Genomic DNA, 10,000 nt, shown 5'->3' with positions numbered 1-10,000 from the left:
CCTGTAACCGCATCAGTGATTCAGCACCTGGACAGAGACACACCGCGGCATGTGCTCATCTTCAGCTGTGTTTATTTATCATCACATGACCTAAGAAGAGGTCTTTTTTATGACTTTCATGTGATGTCACTGTGACGCCATGCCCTTTCCCAGCTAACAAAACGTTATTTTTTGAATGTTCAGAACGTCCAGTATTTTAAATGTTTTAAAAACGTTACGGGAACAGTAACACTGTATCATTCTTCAAACATTATGGAACGTTACTTTTAAATCTGAACGTTCTGAAACAAGTAGAAACATTTAAAAACCGTTAGATGAACATGCAACAGAAACATACACTGTAAAAAAGTGGCAACCCATAAATTCTAAGGGTTTATTTCCTTTCAGCAAAATATAATTCCCTTTTTCTTTTGATTACGGATTGAAAAATGAGCTGGAGATTTCCAGAGGTGATTCAGCAGTTCAGCTTTAGGATGAGGACCTGTGTTTTACACTCAGAGAGACTGAAGGAGGCCTTTGATTCACTGAAACACACACTGAGATCAAGAGAGAGAGAGAGAGAGATAGTGAGTGAGAGAGCTATTCAGGTACAGATAAATGAACGTCTGGAGGGTCTGACACACACACACACACACACACACACACACTCACACACACACTGATGCACAAGAGGTCCCTGAGGGATTGACAGTGAAGATGCAGATGATGAAGTTTGTCACTCAAATAACTGCAAACACAAACACACACACACACACACAAATCCAGAGAAATTGACTGTTTGAGACATACACCATCTGTTGCATTAGCATAATTATGCAAATAGGCAGAGAGGGTGTAATGGGTCGACTGAAAAGGAAACAATCGATTCCACACACTCACACACACACAAGTGTACACCTTGTGATTTTTCAGTGGCAACAAATTACTGAGCTGACAAATCTTAATAAGTGACTCACTGAATCATTCAGTCATTCGGCTACACTGATTCATTTGGGAAAGTGAATGAGTCATTGAATCAATCATTCAACCCATTTGTTCACAAGCACTGATTCGTTCCGTAACTCGTTCTGGTTTCTAATGTCATTATCTGCAAATAAAACAAATTTCTTTCATATCTCAGGATTCTTAATTTAATTAAATAAACTTCACTGACTCTATCTGCAGGTTACATCGATCTTTATGAGCAAATCACTGAATCATTCATTCAACTGATTCATTCTACACTTAAAGTTTTATAAAGAGATTAATTCTTCAATTGTTACTCCACTAACACACATAATCAATATTTCACTGGCTCAAGGAAGATTTCCTGATTCATGGAAGCCTGCTGTTGTGGCCCCTATATTTAAAGGCGGTGATCCTCTACTAACTTCCAATTACAGGCCCATCAGTGTTGTACCTATAGTATCGAAAGTATTTGAAAAACTGATTAACAAACAAATCATTGATTATTTCAATAATAGCTCCTTTCCATTGCACCCAATGCAATTTGGATTTAGGGCTAATTACTCGACAGAAACAGCTACATGTTACTTCATAGAAAAAGTTAAGGCATCACTGGATACAGGCGGGGTAGTAGGGGCTGTGTTCCTTGACTTAAAAAAAGCATTTGATACGGTTAATCATAACATCCTATTGTACAAATTATTGAATTTCAATTTTTCTTCAGAGTTGGTCAATCTTATCAAATCTTATCTCTCACTCCGCTCTCAACATGTTAAAATTGGTAACTATAAATCTAACCCCCTATGTCTTTCAACCGGGGTGCCGCAGGGCTCCATACTTGGTCCAACCCTTTTTAGTATATATATTAATGATTTACCCTTTGTATGTGAAAATTGTGATATTTTAATGTATGCTGATGATACAGTTATTTTTACTCATGGTAGGACTGCTGCAGAGGTTGCAATTAAGCTAACAGATGAATTAGTGAAGGTTACATCCTGGCTTAATCACTGTTGTTTACAACTGAATGTTTCAAAAACAGTTTGTATGTTTTTATCCAAAAGCTCTCGCATAGACACAGAACAAGACATTACCATTTCAGGACACAGACTAAAAGTTGTCTCAGAATACAAGTATTTAGGACTACATTTAGACTCACATCTTGCCTTTAAAACTCATATAAAGAGGGTCTGTAATAAAGTAAAGTTCAGTTTGGCTAATTTTAGGTATATCAGAAACCTCTTATCAACTGAGGCAGCTAAGGTATATATCCACTCATTGGTTCTCTCCCACATCACTTACTGTTTGATAAGTTGGTCCAATGCACACTCTACAGCCTTAAAACCACTGAAATCATTATATAAACAAGCACTTAAAATTCTAGATAAAAAGCCAATTCATTATCATCATTGTCATATTTTAAAGAAGTATAAATTGCTTAGTTGGGAAAACCTCATAAAATACAGAAATGTCTGTTTAGTTTATAAGATCATGCACAGGTCAGCTCCTCCGCCTTTATTTGGCCTTATCAATTTTAAATCGAATGTAAACCGAGTTACAAGAGGTGCAGCTAGGAGGGACTGCACAATACCATTCAAAAAAACTGCATTTAGTCAGGCCGTCTTTTCATTTACAGCATCACATCAATGGAACTCAGTACCACCATTAATTAGAGAGTCTCCATCCTATTACTCATTTAAGATTAATGTTAAGAAATGGCTTATTGAAAATCAACACTGTCAACATTGACGCTGGTCCTATCAACTAAAAATAACAGTATCATCTATTATCATTTATTTTTAGATTTTATTTGTTTATCTTGTTTACTCGATTGGTTGTGATTTTACACAGTCTAATTTTTTTTTTATCTTTTGTTTATTGTATAATGAATTTTACTGTATTACAACAGTTTTATTTTAGGATGCCTAATAACATCTGGCAAGGGGACTGCCGATGAAAACTAGCCTGTGGCTAACTCGGGTACTCTTACATTTTTTCTGAATGTTGATTAGTGTACATTGTCCCTTTTCAAATAAACAAATAAAATAAAATAAAAAGTTCTCTGAACCTTCAAATTGTCCATTTTAAAAACTTTTTTCTTGGTTCTGTGAACGTTAAGAGAACATTAACATTGTATCATTCTTCAAACATTATAGGAATGTTACTTTTCAATCTGAACGTTCTGAAAAACGTTAGACGAACATCTAAATAAAACATTTCAGAACAAAAGCGCTCCATGAACGATGTATAAATAATGTTTTTGTTCTAACGGGTTAGGGTTAGGGTAGGCTAACCCTAACCCTAACCCGGTTCCCACAGGATTTCCCTCAACTTCTGACTTTACTGTCATGCTCTTCTTCTCTCTCTTTCTCAGTGTTTGACTCAGTGAAGCGGATACCAAGGTAACATGACACTAATTTGGTGTGAGCGAGAGAATGACACACAAACATGATTCTCGGCACATCTGTCCTTTAGCAGAGCTCTCATTACCGTCCTGCTCGAACACGCTGATTATAACAGAATAAAGCCATCATACAGCAACTCAGTGAACGTTATTCACCTCGGTTCCATGCTGCAATACTCTAGTGAACATAAAATTACGCAAATCACACAGATATTGGGTAAAATCATCCATTTTTAACTGAATAATTGATTTATATTAAATATATCAATATATAATTGAATGAAATATTTATATTTACAATCAACATTTCTCTTAAATAAAAAAAAAAGCATTTTGGGATTGCCTTCTAAATGAAGGATAATATGATGCTAAATAAAACGTCTTGTGTGTGATTATAATGTCTTAAAGGTGCAGTAAATGAATTCTGAGAAACACTGTTGAAACCACAAAACACACTTGTAGCCAATCAGCAGTAAGGGGCGTGTCCACATACAAAGGGGGAGGAGCCTGTGCTGCACAGTGTGTTAATGAATTTGGGGGCGGAGCTATGAAGATAGGGGTGTGATAATTTTGGGTGGGGCGTGTCTACACATGAAGGGGGAGGAGCCTGTGCTGCTCAGTGTGTTCGTGAATTTGGGGGCGGAGCTATGAAGATAGGGGTGTGATCATTTTGGGTAGGGGCGTGTCTACGCATGAAGGGGAGGAGCCTGTGCTGCACAGTGTGTTCGTGAATTTTGTGGCGGAGCTACGAAGACAGGGGTGTGATCCTTTTGGGTAGGGGCGTGTCTGCACATGAAGGGGGAGGAGCCTGTGCTGCACAGTGTGTTCGTGAATTTTGGGGCAGAGCTATGAAGACAGGGGTGTGATCATTTTGGGTAGGGGCGTGTCTACACATGAAGGGGGAGGAGCCTGTGCTGCATAGTGTGTTTGTGAATTTGGGGGCGGAGCTATGAAGACAGGGGTGTGATCCTTTTGGGTAGGGGCATGTTTTGATGACTTCTAATATGGTTTCTCAGAAATCGCTTACTGCGCCTTTAAATGCTGTCTAGATTTGCCGCAGATCCAGTATCAGACGCCTGAGTGCTCAAACAGAAGTGGATATCCCATAGACTGCTGTTCTCTGGAGGAAATGATTAATTTAGCACCCAAAAACAGCCACGGAGATCAGATCACACCTGCTGCGCCACTGAGACCAAACATTACATTTCAGCTTGTTCTCTTTGATACGGAGCTCCTGCTTCTGGCCACTCGTCATAATTCACCAATTAAGAGCTTCAGTTCTGCTTTAGGATCAAACGAATTGAATTACAAATGGATCAAAACAAGAGTTTCTAGTGAAACTTTGAGTGTATTGTACAGATAAGACCAAGTCAACATTAAAGTGCCCCAAAAAATCACAGATTTCCTGAAGATCTTGATTGTTTCTCCTGAGCAACTGGAATAAACAGTTCAACATATAGTTACATTATTATTAATAACAGTAATCGAAGTAAACAGTTCTTCTGCAAACATCGTTCATTAGCCTCAGACTAGTGATTTATCACTCATTTATTGATATCAAATTTGTATTTAAATCTATTTTTATTTATTTACACATTAACACAACTGAAATCTTCATTAAAGTCAGCATGAAAGGGAAGTTGTGCTGGTGTTTTCTCCTCTATTGTGTCGTATATCCGAGTGAAACGCTACAGGAACAAGAACAAATGTGGGCGGGGCTTGATTGTGTCTGTGTGGAATTGATTGGATGGTTGAGGTTTGCTATTGGCTGATCTCATGTGAGTGACAGGTTGCCCCGCCCACATCATCAGAGAAGAGAAGAGATGCTGCAAGAGGAGGTTATTCTCATTCAAGATTACCAGGAACATGAATTTAAATGGATAAATAATTGATCACAAAAACTGCAATATTCCATAAAAAACAACAATTGTCAGCTTTGATTTCACGGTGACTTTAAGCTTTGAAAGAGCAATGAAACGTTCCTCTGGGAAGAAGCACCACGTAGAGAGTGAGAATGATCAGAACAGCTTGGACTGCAAACCGCTAACAGCTTGAAGCAAAGCGAGTTTGGCAGCGAGCGCGACTGAGGCGCTTCACACACACTTGTGTTTCTGCGTTTCTCAAGCTGAATGACGTCTGAATCTCTGTTTAAAAGCTCGTTTCGGTGCTTTAATATGCGTCTGTTCCAAACATCTTATAAAACATGACGCAATGAAGGCGTGAAATAATATAACACGCTCTAGAACAAATCAAGACTCTTAATGTAAAGTGTGCGCTCTCATGTTACAAGACTTAATGACAATGTGATATCTGCAGTATTCACAGACTCAGACTCCCTAGAAAACACGACCCAGTTGAGCTCCCCGAGGGCTTATTGCAGTAATTATGATTTTCATAAACCCCTTTGTGAACGTCTTACGCAGAGAAAAGCTCTCCGCATTGTATCTGAACCCCAAAATGGAGAAGAATTCATCCTGGCGAAGCTGTGGTTCTGCTCGGGCCTGAGAGGATTAATCATCACAACCTTCTGCTCGAAGAGACATTTCAAAGAGAAACGCTTGAGAAAATGACGTTTAGTAGCGCTAACCACATCACAAAAGAGTTATCTAGGTAATTAGTGTTCCGTAATTAGATTCACATTTATGTTTTTTTGATTTGGCAGATGCTTTTATTCATAATTCACCGGCAAACGTGCTTACAAACAAGAGCAAGAAAAACAAACTGGACGTGTTATGATTAATAAGGAAATCACCTTTTCTTGGAAAACTTTGCTTGGAGCTTACTTCTAATTTAATTTTTATTTCATTTCTTTAAATGAAAAAATAAAACCCTATATGTATTATATAGTGTCCCTATATAACCCTATATTATACATGATTATAGGCTATATATACAGTTGCTTTCAAAATTATTCAACCCCCATTGCAAATCAGGTTTATTGGTCAAATTTACAGACTTTCAGCTGTTTTGTAATGAACAAATCAAACAAAAGTAATTGAAATAGCTCAACACAACAAATGTTTCAAGTGGTTTCCCCAAACTCGACTGAAATGCAACTTTTAATGACTTCTGCTGTCTCAAAATTGTTCACCCCCTTCATGGCAAGCATCTTTAGCACTGAGTAGATCAGTCTTTTGCAAACGAGATGTATAATCAGACTCAGCTTCTGTTTCTGAGGGATCTGAGCCCGTTCCTCATGAGCAAAGGCCTCCAGTTCAGGGATATTCTTGGCTTTTCTTCAAATCCCACCAGAGATTTTCTATTGGGTTCAAGTCAAGTGACTGTGATGGCACTGTATCTTCAGCTTCCTCACTGACGGCATGACGTTTTCTCCTAGGGTTTCCTGATTCCTCAATGAATCCTCATCTCTCCTTCCACACGCTGCAGGTTTCCAGAGCCGGAGGATATAAATCAGCCGAGAGCATCACAAGCTCCTCATGCTGAACTGTAGACAGAGTTCTTCATAGCATACGCTTCATTCCTCCTCCTCCAGACACACCGCTGATCCACAGGGCCGAAAAGCTCCAGTTTTATTTCATCGCTCCACAGAACCGAATCCCAAAACTTCTGTGGCTCATTTTTATGATTTTGAGCTCTTGTCTTGTGCTTTTGGGTCAGTAGTGGTGTAGTCTTGGGCCCCATCCACACTACTGCATTTTCGTTTAGAAACGGAGACCTTTTGCTACGTTTGCACCTCCCGTCCAGACTAAAACGGCAAAAACGAAGACCTAAAACGGAGAAGTTTAGAAACGCTGCCGACCCCGTTTTGCGTTTTGAATCTCCGGAGGGCGTTTTAGTGAAGACGGGTCAAAACGGAGGACTTTAGAAACGATGACGCAGAGGCTCACGCTCGGCTCTATGATTGGGTGTCAGTCATGGAGTAGGCTATACACAGGTAATATTCAGTACCAGTAAACTCCACCCGCTGGAGCAGTTTCTCACAGTAAGTCTCAGGCGCGGTAAACGCGTGCATGCTAGAAATAGAACCGACACCTATTTTTCATGCGACACGCAAGCGTGTTGGAAGCGTTTCCAGGCAAAATAGAATAGGAAAAGATGTTTATATGTCATTTTGACACAAATACATATTAATAAATGACATTTTGATGTTTGAAAGTCTCTAGGTTTACACCGGCACGCGCATGCCCAGTGTTGGTGACTGGTCACGTGATCCGCGTTTTCAGTCGTTTTAATGTGGACGGAGATCAATTCTAATACGCAGCTAAAACGCTGGTGTGGACGGAGATCGTATTCGTTTTAATTATCCGTTTCTAAACTAAAACGCAGTAGTGTGGATGGGGCCTTGGAGTTCTGGCATGTGAAACCTCAGTGTCTGTGGCCACCAAGTCTTGCTGAAGGTCTTCTGCAGTCGCTCGAGGTTTTTCTGATCCTGCTTTCTCAGAAATCAGCCGTTGATATCTGCCCTTTTCTGCCCCGTCCACTGTTCCTTTAAGTTTGAACTTGCAAACTATGCTTGCAACGGTATCTCTAAGAACATTTAGTGCCTTCGCTATCTTTTTATAACCTTGTGAAGGGTGATGATATCTTCTCTTAACTTTTTAGACCATATTTCTAACATGCAGTCAAACGTGACACTCAACAAACCTCGTCAGTTCAGATGTGTCATGTGTTCTAGCTCTAGCACACCTGGTGCTGCTAATGAAGCCCTTGATGAGCGAGACAACACCTGTCCTGCAGATCTGCTGCTCTGAGGGAGGCTATTCAGGGGTTTGAGACAGCAGAAGTCATTACAAGTTGCATTTTCAGTTGAATTTGGGGAAACACTTGAAACATTTGTTGTGTTGAGCTATTTCAATTACTGTTGTTTGATTTGTTCATTGCACACAGCTGAAGGTCTGTAAGCGTTGCCAATAAACCTGATTTGAACACAGTTCCACCTTCACAAGGAGCGATTGTCCCTTCGCTGAGCTCTGGACGGCTCAAGGACACACGCATGCGCCGCTGACTGTATGAGGTGTGTGTATGAATGCAGAGTGTGAGATAATAACTGAGGAAGATCACAGCGGGAGGAAGAAACACAGACTCACCGTGACCTGTTTAACATCATCAGCCTCTCAGTGTCAGCGCAACCGCTCGCAGTTCATCCCCACACAAGCTGGATTCATTACTGAGAATATCTGGATATTATGACCCTCGTGCGGTGGATGAGAAGAGGACAGAGGAAAGCACACACCGCTGAATACAAGAACCGCATACTGTACATCTACACCACAACTACTGTAAATACAAGTATGCTGGACTGAAGCTAAGAAATATATGCTGTAAGAACGTTTTGTTAATGTACGTTTATGTATTAAGTTATGAAAACATAATTTCTGAATGTTCTCGGAATTATTTCAGACATAAAATGTCAAAATTATGACATTACTAAGTTATAATAATCAAATTGACATTTAAAAGCAAAATTATGACAAAAAAGATCTCACACTCTCAGACACACAATCTCACTCACACACACACACACTCACACACATACTAAGTTATAATAATCAAATTGACATTTAAAAGCAAAATTATGACAAAAAAACATCTCACACACTCACAAACATGATCTCTCTCTCTCTCACACACACACACACACACATACTAAGTTGACAAATTGACATTTAAAGTTGAAATTATGAAAATAAAGTCAAAATAATGACATGCTATGTTGAAATTATGAAATAATGTTGTAGTGTAACTGTGTTGCTTTGCTGTTTGTGAGTGTGTGAGTCTGAAACGGAGTGTAAATGCTGTGTGTGAGACGAGGACGCCGAGGGTCGAACTGTTTGGCCCTTGAAGAGCACGACTCCATTTCATCGGCAGCGACGGCCCTGTGCTGTCATTCATTAGTGCTAAAATGTGTGTGAGCCACAGGGGAGCGGATATATCACACACACACACACACACACACACACACACACACACACACACACTTGCTCAGCCCTTGACTCCAGCAGAGATGACAAGCAGACCTACAGTCATTCATCATCCTGCGCTCTCTTCCTTTATCTGTGTATCTCTCTCTCTCTCTCTCTCTCTCTCTCTGTAAAGCTGCTGACTTTGAATATTCAGCTCTATATGTGCTATTTTTCTCCACACACACACACACTCACACAGAGCACATATTAAAACACGCAAAACTGATGCACACTGCATGTAAGTCTCATCTGCAGAGGAACGGCACACACTACTGTGACCCACTGACCTCTAACCAGAGGGCAAAGGTCAGATGACTTAATGAATATTCATATTAATATATCTATATTTATTAAGTATATTCACTTCAACTTTATTTCCAGACTCAAGGTCCATTAGAGAGAAAACAATCATCAACCTACACACAATTACACACAATACTAAACATTTAATTCTGTGAATTATCCAGCCGACAAATACATTTATACATCAGATTTCTCAATAAAGCCATAAAGGTTTTTACTCTTGACATACAACATAGATTCCTTGCACTGCTCCTTTTTTAATATAATCCTCATACAATCATTAGGCAACCTGAAGCTTACATGTAATTTAACCCACAGAGGAGCAGTATAAAAAGAAGTACAGTATTATTAGCTTGATTAATTATCATCATTAATGATGTCCCAAATATTTCGTTGTAGTGCATACATTTAGTATTTGCCCTGA

This window comes from Abramis brama, assembly GCF_963993115.1.
Source record: "Abramis brama genome assembly, chromosome: 4".
Lineage (NCBI taxonomy): Eukaryota > Metazoa > Chordata > Actinopteri > Cypriniformes > Leuciscidae > Abramis > Abramis brama.
This window is presented reverse-complemented; position numbering follows the sequence as displayed.